Source organism: Procambarus clarkii, chromosome 89, assembly GCF_040958095.1.
Source record: "Procambarus clarkii isolate CNS0578487 chromosome 89, FALCON_Pclarkii_2.0, whole genome shotgun sequence".
NCBI classification, from domain to species: Eukaryota; Metazoa; Arthropoda; class Malacostraca; order Decapoda; family Cambaridae; genus Procambarus; species Procambarus clarkii.
In genome coordinates, this window is record NC_091238.1 from 5,233,552 (window position 1) to 5,243,611 (window position 10,060).

Sequence of the window (10,060 nt, forward strand, 5' to 3'; positions counted from 1 at the left end):
CCTGTCCCGGCCCACAGGTGGCGCTGTGGGCGGCCGTGTCTGTCCCCCCCCCCAGTACCCCCTCCCTGGCGGGAGCACAGGTGTAATGGCTTAGTGTACCACGGAGCTCTTAACTGTCTTCAGGGATATGGTGGTGTTGGGTGACCTTGATGACGGTGGGTACTGCACGTGTCCTGGTCCCGGGCACCGCCGGCCACCACCCTCCCTCCTCAAGGTCTGGCGGACTCGGGTCTGGGCACATGCTCCGGGCACCTGTCCCTCAAGTGCTCCCACTTACAGCACTGCTCTAAGTGCTAGAGCTTCTCCATACAGTCAGGAGGCCTGATCGACGACCGGGCCGCGGGGACACTAAGCCCCGGAAGCACCTCAAGGTAGCCTCAAGGTACAGGGCGAGGAAGTTGGGGAAGTAATGAGAAAAAATGTAAAAATATGCATAAAAACAAAATCGAGGGAGATTGACTGGGCACCATTCCATAACTGCTCGCCCCTGTTTACCCAGCAGCAATTGGTTAACTGGTTGTAAATCAATTGAGGGATGGTGTGCCGGTGTAGCGAGGGGTAGGTTTTGCCATAAGATATAGTAAAGGGCGGGCAAAGGAGTCGGCTACCCCTGTGCCCACCAGGAAAAGAAGTCAATGGTTCCCAAGTGGGAAGAAACAGGGTACACGAGGACTTTGATAAAGAGGTCCGGCGTGTGGGAGACCCCTGTGATGGGTCAAGTAGCCAGGGAAGGTTGTGTGTGGTGAGTAAGGCATCACACCGCTGGCTCCGGTGGTCGACACACATCACCACCACCACCTACAGCACCACCACCACCACCACCACCACCACCACCACCACCTACAGCACCACCTATATAATCACCATCACCAGCCCCACCTACATCATCACCATCACCAGCACCACCTACATCATCACCATCACCAGCACCACCTACATCATCACCACCACCACCACCTACAGCACCACCACCACCACCACCACCACCACCTACAGCACCACCACCACCTATATAATCACCATCACCAGCACCACCTACATCATCACCATCACCAGCACCACCTACATCATCACCATCACCACCACCACCACCAGCACCACCAGCATCACGAGCATCAACCAGCACTACAACCATCTCTACCTCAAACATCAGCACAACGAGAGAGATATCAAATAATATACACCTGGAAGATACTGGAGGGCCAAGTACCAAATCTACACAGTAAAATAACAACGTACTGGAGTGAACGATATGGAAGAAAATGTAGAATAGAACCAGTGAAGAGCAGAGGTGCCATAGGCACAATCAGAGAACACTATAAACATCAGAGGTCCGCGGTTGTTCAACGTCCTCCCAGCAAGCATAAGAAATATTGCCGGAACAACCGTGGACATTTTCAAGAGGAAACTAGATTTATTCCTCCAAGGAGTGCCGGACCAACCGGGCTGTGGTGGGTATGTGGGCCTGCGGGCCGCTCCAAGCAACAGCCTGGTGGACCAAACTCTCACAAGTCAAGCCTGGCCTCGGGCCGGGCTTGGGGAGTAGAAGAACTCCCAGAACCCCATCAACCAGGTATCAACCAGGTCTCAACAACCAACAGCACCACAACCAGCACCAGAGTTGAGTGACTGGATGACGGAGTAATCACAATGGAAGAGATTAAGACCATCTGAGAGAACCAGGTGAGAACTAGGCCCCAGAACCAGTCTGGCCAGACTTACCCCCACCACCGCATCACCAGCACCATCACCAGCACCACCACCACCATCACCAGCACCACCACCACCACCACCATCACCACCACCACCAGCATCACCACCACCACCACCATCACCACCACCACCTATAACCTGAGGCTTGAAGTCACACACACTCCAAGCAGGAAATATCCCAGAATTATGCCAATAGGCAAACGTAGTTCCAGTATTCAAAAAATAGGAAATTAGAGAGGAGTGTCAGAGAGAAGTGCTCCGAGTAGAGTGCGGGAGAGAGTAGTGAGGGTGAGAAGAGGAGGTGAAGAAGGATAAACAGAGTAGCCAAACATCTTGGATAATGAGGCAAGATGTTGTGTTGACCAACTTGGTGGGGTTCGACACGGAGGAGCACGCTGGCTGGAGTGCACTCTGTATACTGGTCCCCTGTACGGGGCGTCAACAGGTGCAAATACACAGGAAGAAGTTGTGGAAGCCACCTCCATCCACACCTTCAAGGTCAGATGCGACAAAGAACTTGAAGGTGGGAATAGTTAAGTAATAACAACGGGTACAACAAGGCTGTCAGGCTGGGTGTGAGGAGCTAGAGCCCCAGTAGTGGTCCTGGTGGGGTGGTCCTCCCCCTCCCCAGGCAGCAGCAGCAGCAACAAGAGGGGGGGGGTGTGGGGTGTGGGTGGGGGGAGGTGTGAGAGTGATGGCCACCATTGGAGCACATCCTGGTGGGGTGGTGGAGCCCGCCTGATACACCCGTCACCCGCCCGCCTGACGAGGATGTTCCCAACACCACCTAACTCTAAACCTTTAGCGGCCACCACACCCGCACGGCTGGCCCAGGGGAAGGGGGTGCTGGGGGGGATCAGTAGCCAGGAGCACGGTGGAGGGGGCAGGGTGGAGAGGGCAGGGTGGAGGGGGCAGGGAGAAAGGGTGAGAGGGGAAGTGAGGGGGTGAGAGGGAAGTGAGGGGTGAGAGGGAAGTGAGGGGTGAGAGGGAAGTGAGGGGTGAGAGGGGACGGTAGGAATGAGAGCGTTCACTCACTGGTCGGGGCAACAAACACACTGGTCGGGGCAACAAACACACTGGTCGGGGCAACACACACACACTGGTCGGGGCAACACAAACACACTGGTCGGGGCAACACAACACACTGGTCGGGGCAACACACACACACTGGTCGGGGCAACACAAACACACTGGTCGGGGCAACACAAACACTGGTCGGGGCAACACAAACACACTGGTCGGGGCAACACACACACACTGGTCGGGGCAACACAAACACACTGGTCGGGGCAACACAAACACACTGGTCAGGGCAACACAAACACACTGGTCGGGGCAACACAAACACACTGGTCGGGGCAACAAACACACTGGTCGGGGCAACAAACACACTGGTCGGGGCAACAAACACACTGGTCGGGGCAACAAACACACTGGTCGGGACAACAAACACACTGGTCGGGGCAACAAACACACTGGTCGGGGCAACAAACACACTGGTCGGGACAACATACACACTGGTCGGGACAACAAACACACTGGTCGGGGCAACATACACACTGGTCGGGACAACAAACACACTGGTCGGGGCAACAAACACACTGGTCGGGCAACAAACACACTGGTCGGGACAACAAACACTGGTCGGGGCAACATACACACTGGTCGGGACAACATACACACTGGTCGGGACAACAAACACACTGGTCGGGACAACATACACACTGGTCGGGGCAACATACACACTGGTCGGGACAACATACACACTGGTCGGGACAACAAACACACTGGTCGGGACAACATACACACTGGTCGGGACAACATACACACTGGTCGGGGCAACACACACACTGGTCGGGGCAACAAACACACTGGTCGGGGCAACATACACACTGGTCGGGACAACACACACACTGGTCGGGGCAACAAACACACACTGGTCGGGACAACAAACACACTGGTCGGGCAACAAACACACTGGTCGGGGCAACAAACACACTGGTCGGGGCAACAAACACACTGGTCGGGGCAACATACACTGGTCGGGGCAACAAACACACTGGTCGGGGCAACAAACACACACTGGTCGGGACAACAAACACACTGGTCGGGGCAACAAACACACTGGTCGGGACAACACACACACTGGTCGGGACAACAAACACACTGGTCGGGGCAACAAACACACTGGTCGGGCAACAAACACACTGGTCGGGGCAACATACACACTGGTCGGGACAACATACACACTGGTCGGGACAACAAACGCACTGGTCGGGACAACATACACACTGGTCGGGACAACATACACACTGGTCGGGGCAACACACACACTGGTCGGGGCAACAAACACACTGGTCGGGGCAACATACACACTGGTCGGGACAACACACACACTGGTCGGGGCAACAACACACACTGGTCGGGACAACAAACACACTGGTCGGGGCAACAACACACTGGTCGGGGCAACAAACACACTGGTCGGGGCAACAAACACACTGGTCGGGGCAACACACACACACTGGTCGGGACAACAAACACACTGGTCGGGGCACAAACACACACTGGTCGGGACAACAAACACACTGGTCGGGGCAACAAACACACTGGTCGGGACAACACACACACTGGTCGGGACAACAAACACACTGGTCGGGGCAACAAACACACTGGTCGGGGCAACAAACACACTGGTCGGGGCAACAAACACACTGGTCGGGGCAACATACACACACTGGTCGGGGGCAACACACACTGGTCGGGGCAACAAACACACTGGTCGGGGCAACACACACACTGGTCGGGGCAACAAACACACTGGTCGGGGCAACAAACACACTGGTCGGGGCAACAAACACACTGGTCGGGGCAACAAACACACTGGTCGGGGCAACACACACACTGGTCGGGGCAACAAACACACTGGTCGGGGCAACAAACACACTGGTCGGGGCAACAAACACACTGGTCGGGGCAACAAACACACTGGTCGGGGCAACACACACACACTGGTCGGGACAACAAACACACTGGTCGGGGCAACAAACACACACTGGTCGGGACAACAAACACACTGGTCGGGGCAACAAACACACTGGTCGGGACAACACACACACTGGTCGGGACAACAAACACACTGGTCGGGGCAACAAACACACTGGTCGGGGCAACAAACACACTGGTCGGGGCAACAAACACACTGGTCGGGGCAACATACACACACTGGTCGGGGGCAACACACACACTGGTCGGGGCAACAACACACTGGTCGGGGCAACACACACACTGGTCGGGGCAACAAACACACTGGTCGGGGCAACAAACACACTGGTCGGGGCAACAAACACACTGGTCGGGGCAACAAACACACTGGTCGGGGCAACACACACACTGGTCGGGGCAACAACACACTGGTCGGGGCAACAAACACACTGGTCGGGGCAACACACACACTGGTCGGGGCAACAAACACACTGGTCGGGGCAACAAACACACTGGTCGGGGCAACAAACACACTGGTCGGGGGCAACAAACACACTGGTCGGGGCACAAACACACTGGTCGGGGCAACAAACACACTGGTCGGGGCAACAAACACTGGTCGGGGCAACAACACACACTGGTCGGGGCAACAAACACACTGGTCGGGCAACAAACACACTGGTCGGGGCAACAAACACACTGGTCGGGGCAACAAACACACTGGTCGGGCAACAAACACACTGGTCGGGGCAACAAACACACACTGGTCGGGCAACAAACACAAATAATCACATCCAGTCCAGCCAGATTTGACAAGAGAAATAAATCGCTTTGTAGAGTAATTGAAATAGATTAGTGTCCATCCTGAGGGCTGAGTTCCCAGGCCCGCCCTGGGGGGGGGGAGGGAGCGTAGGGGTGAGGGGTGATGGGGAGGGGTGAGGGGTGATGGGGGAGGGAGGGTGAGGGGAGAGGAGAGGGAGGGGTGATGGGGGAGGGAGGGGGAGGGGAGAGGAGGGGAGGGGTGATGGGGGAGGGAGGGGTGAGGGAGAGGAGAGGGAGGGGTGAGGGGAGAGAGGGAGGGGGGAGGGGTAAGAGGGGAGGGAGAGGGAGGGGGGAGGGGAAGGAGGGGGCGAGGGGAGGGTGATGGGGAGGGACGGGTGAGGGGGGAGAGGAGGGGAGGGGAGAGGAGGAGGAGGGGTGAGCGGGAGGAGGGGGGGCGAGGGGAGGGTGGGGTGAGAGAGGGGGGAGAAGGGAGGGGGAAGAAGAGAGAGAGAGAGAGGAATTGGGAAGGGGAAAAGAGGGCAAGAAGGGTTAACGAGGGAATCTTAGGGAGGAGGGAGGAGGGAGTAGGGAAGATGGGTAAGGGAAAATATTGAATGAGAAGAGGGAAAATGGAGGAGTTGGATGGGTAGGAATAAGGAGGGAGGGGGAGGTAAATTAAGGGTAGGAGGCAGAGATGTGGAGGAGGGACTGGTGGAGGGAGCAAAGGAATGGGGGAGATAAAAGAGGGGAGAGGTGGAGTGGGAAGTATGGAAATGAAAGGGTAGATTGGATAAGGACGAGGACAGTGGAGGGGAGGAAAGGAGATAGGGGATTAAATATTGGGGATGAGGGAGGGAGTCTATGGGAGAGGGGGTAGGAAAAGAGGGGGGTCAAGGGAGGGGATGGGGGGGTCGCAAGGAAGGTGGAGGGGGAGGGGGAGGGGGAGCAGCCTGTCCACCCTAGTGATGTAGATATGAGGGAGACCTCACCCAGACAGACAGACAGACACACACACACACACACACACACACACACACACACACACACACACACACCCAGGGGGCCTCGTAGCCTGGTGGATAGCGCGCAGGACTCGTAATTCTGTGGCGCGGGTTCAATTCCCGCACGAGGCAGAAACAAATGGGCAAAGTTTCTTTCACCCTAACTGCCCCTGTTACCTAGCAGTAAATAGGTACCTGGGAGTTAGTCAGCTGTCACGGGCTGCTTCCTGGGGTGTGTGTGTGTGGTGTGGGGAAAAAAAAAAAAAAAGTAGATTGACAGTTGAGAGGCGGGCCGAAAGAGCAAAGCTCAACCCCCGCAAAAACACAACTAGTAAACACACACACACATATCTAAGGGGCCTGGTAGGCTGGTGGATAGCACGCTTGACTCGTAATTCTGTGGCGCGGGTTCGATTCCCACACCAGGCAGAAACAAATGGGCAAAGTTTCTTTCACCCTGAATGCCCCTGTTACCTAGCAGTAAATAGGTACCTTGGAGTAGTTATGTGGAACTCCTACACCTGCCCCCGCACCGGCACTCCTACACCTGCCCCCCACACCGGCACTCCTACACCTGCCCCCCACACCGGCACTCCTACACCTGCCCCCCACACCGGAACTCCTACACATGCACCCCACACCTGTTGGTGACCCCGCGGGTGCTGTCCGGGTGTTGGAGAGTGAGTGGAGGCTCACTATCATCTCCTCCTTCACCTCTCATCATCTCCTAAACTCCTGCCTCACGGTGTCATGTCCCCATCTTCATCACTTTCCTTATTCCCACATAATCATTCCCCTCTGCCTCCTCCTCCCCCTCCTACATCGCCTCCTACGGCTCTTCCAACCTTTACCAGTCAGCCTCCACACCTCCTGGTCCCTCCCCCCCCCAGGCCCGCTGGTCAAGGTGTGAGGGGTGATCACCTTCCCCTCATGCTCTCTAAAGCCTCATCACCACCTCTAACAAGAGCCCGCGCCTCCCCCTGATTGGCCAAGCTCGGGTTTAACTCTTTGGTTTAAGGTCGCCCTTGTTGGCTTACGCTCTTCATCACCGTCGCCTCCCTCACTACTCATTACACCACTCACACAACCTTACACTATATATTATATATATATTTATGTGGAAATTATATATATGTGAATGAATGAACACTCCACACCCCAGAGGTGACTCGAACCCAGACCGCCAGGAGCGCAATGCAACTAGTGTACATGGTACCTTTAACCACTCGATTATCAGTGACCGTAAAAAAGACGATAGTAGCCGAGGCTATTTCTCCGTCCCGACGGCACTTTGATGGTAATCTTGGGCATAGTTATTTCATCAAATCGCCTCACTTTATGGGGCTACGTTCCGTTATATTATATAATTATATATAATATATAATGTAATGTGACGGTAAAGCGTTGGTGTTCGGCTGTTTCAAAAGCTGGGGGCAGGGCCTCGTCACATAACAAAAAAAAAGAGAAGTTTGTCCTTTCGTCTGTGGTAAGGTAATGGGAAGACACACAAAACACAAAGTATATAAACAATGAAATTTTAATTACTCTAGAAATAAGACATGAATAAAGACAATCTCGTAAAATTCAGGACAAGTCAACAAACAAAACAAAATGAATAATTACTGGTAATGAAAAGTTACTCTAAGACAAGAATATAAGTTTAGTGATAGCAATATAAATCAAATAAGTGAGGTGCTGGAATACTGGCTTCAAGCTGCCACCTCCCTTAGTACACAACAGCCAGGGCTTAGTCTACTAGCGAGAGATGTCAACTCCAAGGAGCACAGAGATATTCTGACGAGTACGGCGTGCCGCTGCCCAGACGTCGAGTCTTGGTGGTGGTGTGAGTGCAGGTGCGGCGAGACACCAGCCAATCAGCAACAGGCAGGCGAGGATGAGCAGTTTGCTGGTTACGGCGGCTGGAGCCGGTGTGTCGGGGTGTGCATGGTACGATTTGCTTCCTGGGCAAAACGTTTGGCGATACTGGTGGACGTATCTTCTATATAGTATCTTGTACTTAAAAGACGTAAAGATGTAGGGAAGAGCAGGTTCAATCTCTTGAAAGAGATTATCGTCACAATATATATATATATATATATATATATTATATATTATATATATATGAACTAAAGTCTAAAGTCGTAAACTAAAGTCTTTGAAAATGTAATAAGTTTTACGAAACGCGCTCAAGTGTCACGTCAGACTAGAAATAAAATGAATTTTGGAGAATTGATATTTGAATTACCATCAACAGTGAAAAGAAACGTAAGAAAGATCGAGAAAATTCGTGTTAGAATTATTAATCTTACTTTTTCGGTCATATTTAAGAATATATGTCTACAGGAACGACTGCTACCAAAATATACTAATATATATATATATATATATATATTATATAATATATATATATATATATATATATATATATTTATATATATATAATATATATATATAGTGAGGGTACCACCTCTGGTGCCAATGTGGGGACCCATATTATATATATATATATATATATATATATATATATAATATATATATATATATATATATATATATACACACATATATATAATAATGAAATGTTTGTATATGTGTATATATAATTAAGAGGAAGGTTTAGCCAAGGAATGACAGTTTAAGAATATATTAATACCTTAACACCTGGCCCCCCCCCTCCTCCCCCTCACCCCCACCCGGCCTGGTAATATATGTAAGACTTTAAGTAATACAAGTCACTTATATTACTTATATTACCTCAGTTATCTGTAGTACAGCCGGGCATGTGTTAGCAACCAGGGGGGGGAGAGGAGGGGGGGAGGGGAGCTACTTCATTAATATATTAAACTGTCATTCCTTTGCTAAACTTTCATTATAATTACACACACACACACGCGCGCACACGCACACGCACACACACACACACACACGCACGCATGTCACACACACACACACACGCTACGAGGCCGGGGCCTCGTAGCCCGGTGGATAGCGCGCAAGGCTCGTAATTCTGTGGCGCGAGTTCGATTCCCGCACGAGGCAGAAACAAATGGGCAAAGCTCCTTTCACCCTGAATGCCCCTGGTACCTGGGAGTTAGTCAGCTGTCACGGGCTGCTTCCTGGGTGTGTGTGTGTGTGTGGTGTGGAAAAAAATAGTAGTTAACAGTTGAGAGGCGGACCGAAAGAGCAAAGCTCAACCCCCGCGAAACACAACTAGGTGAATACACACACACACATTACATTTGCTTGGGTTAAACTCTAACAACCATTTGCTCGACCATTCCTTGCAGCTTGCCCAGGTCTTTTTGATGCCTCAAGCAGTCCTCCTCTGTCTTAATCCTTCTCATAATTTTGGCTTCGCCAGCAAACATTGAGAGGAATGAGGCTATACTCTCCGGGAGATCATTTACGTATATCAGAAACAAGATAGGACCGAGTACAGAGCCCTGTGGGACTCCACTGCAGAATAGAACCAGTGAAGAGCAGAGGTGCCATAGGCACAATCAGAGAACACTGTATAAACATCAGAGGTCCGCGGTTGTTCAACACCCTCCCAGCGAGCATAAGAAATAATGCCGGTCACCGTGGACATCTTCAAGAGA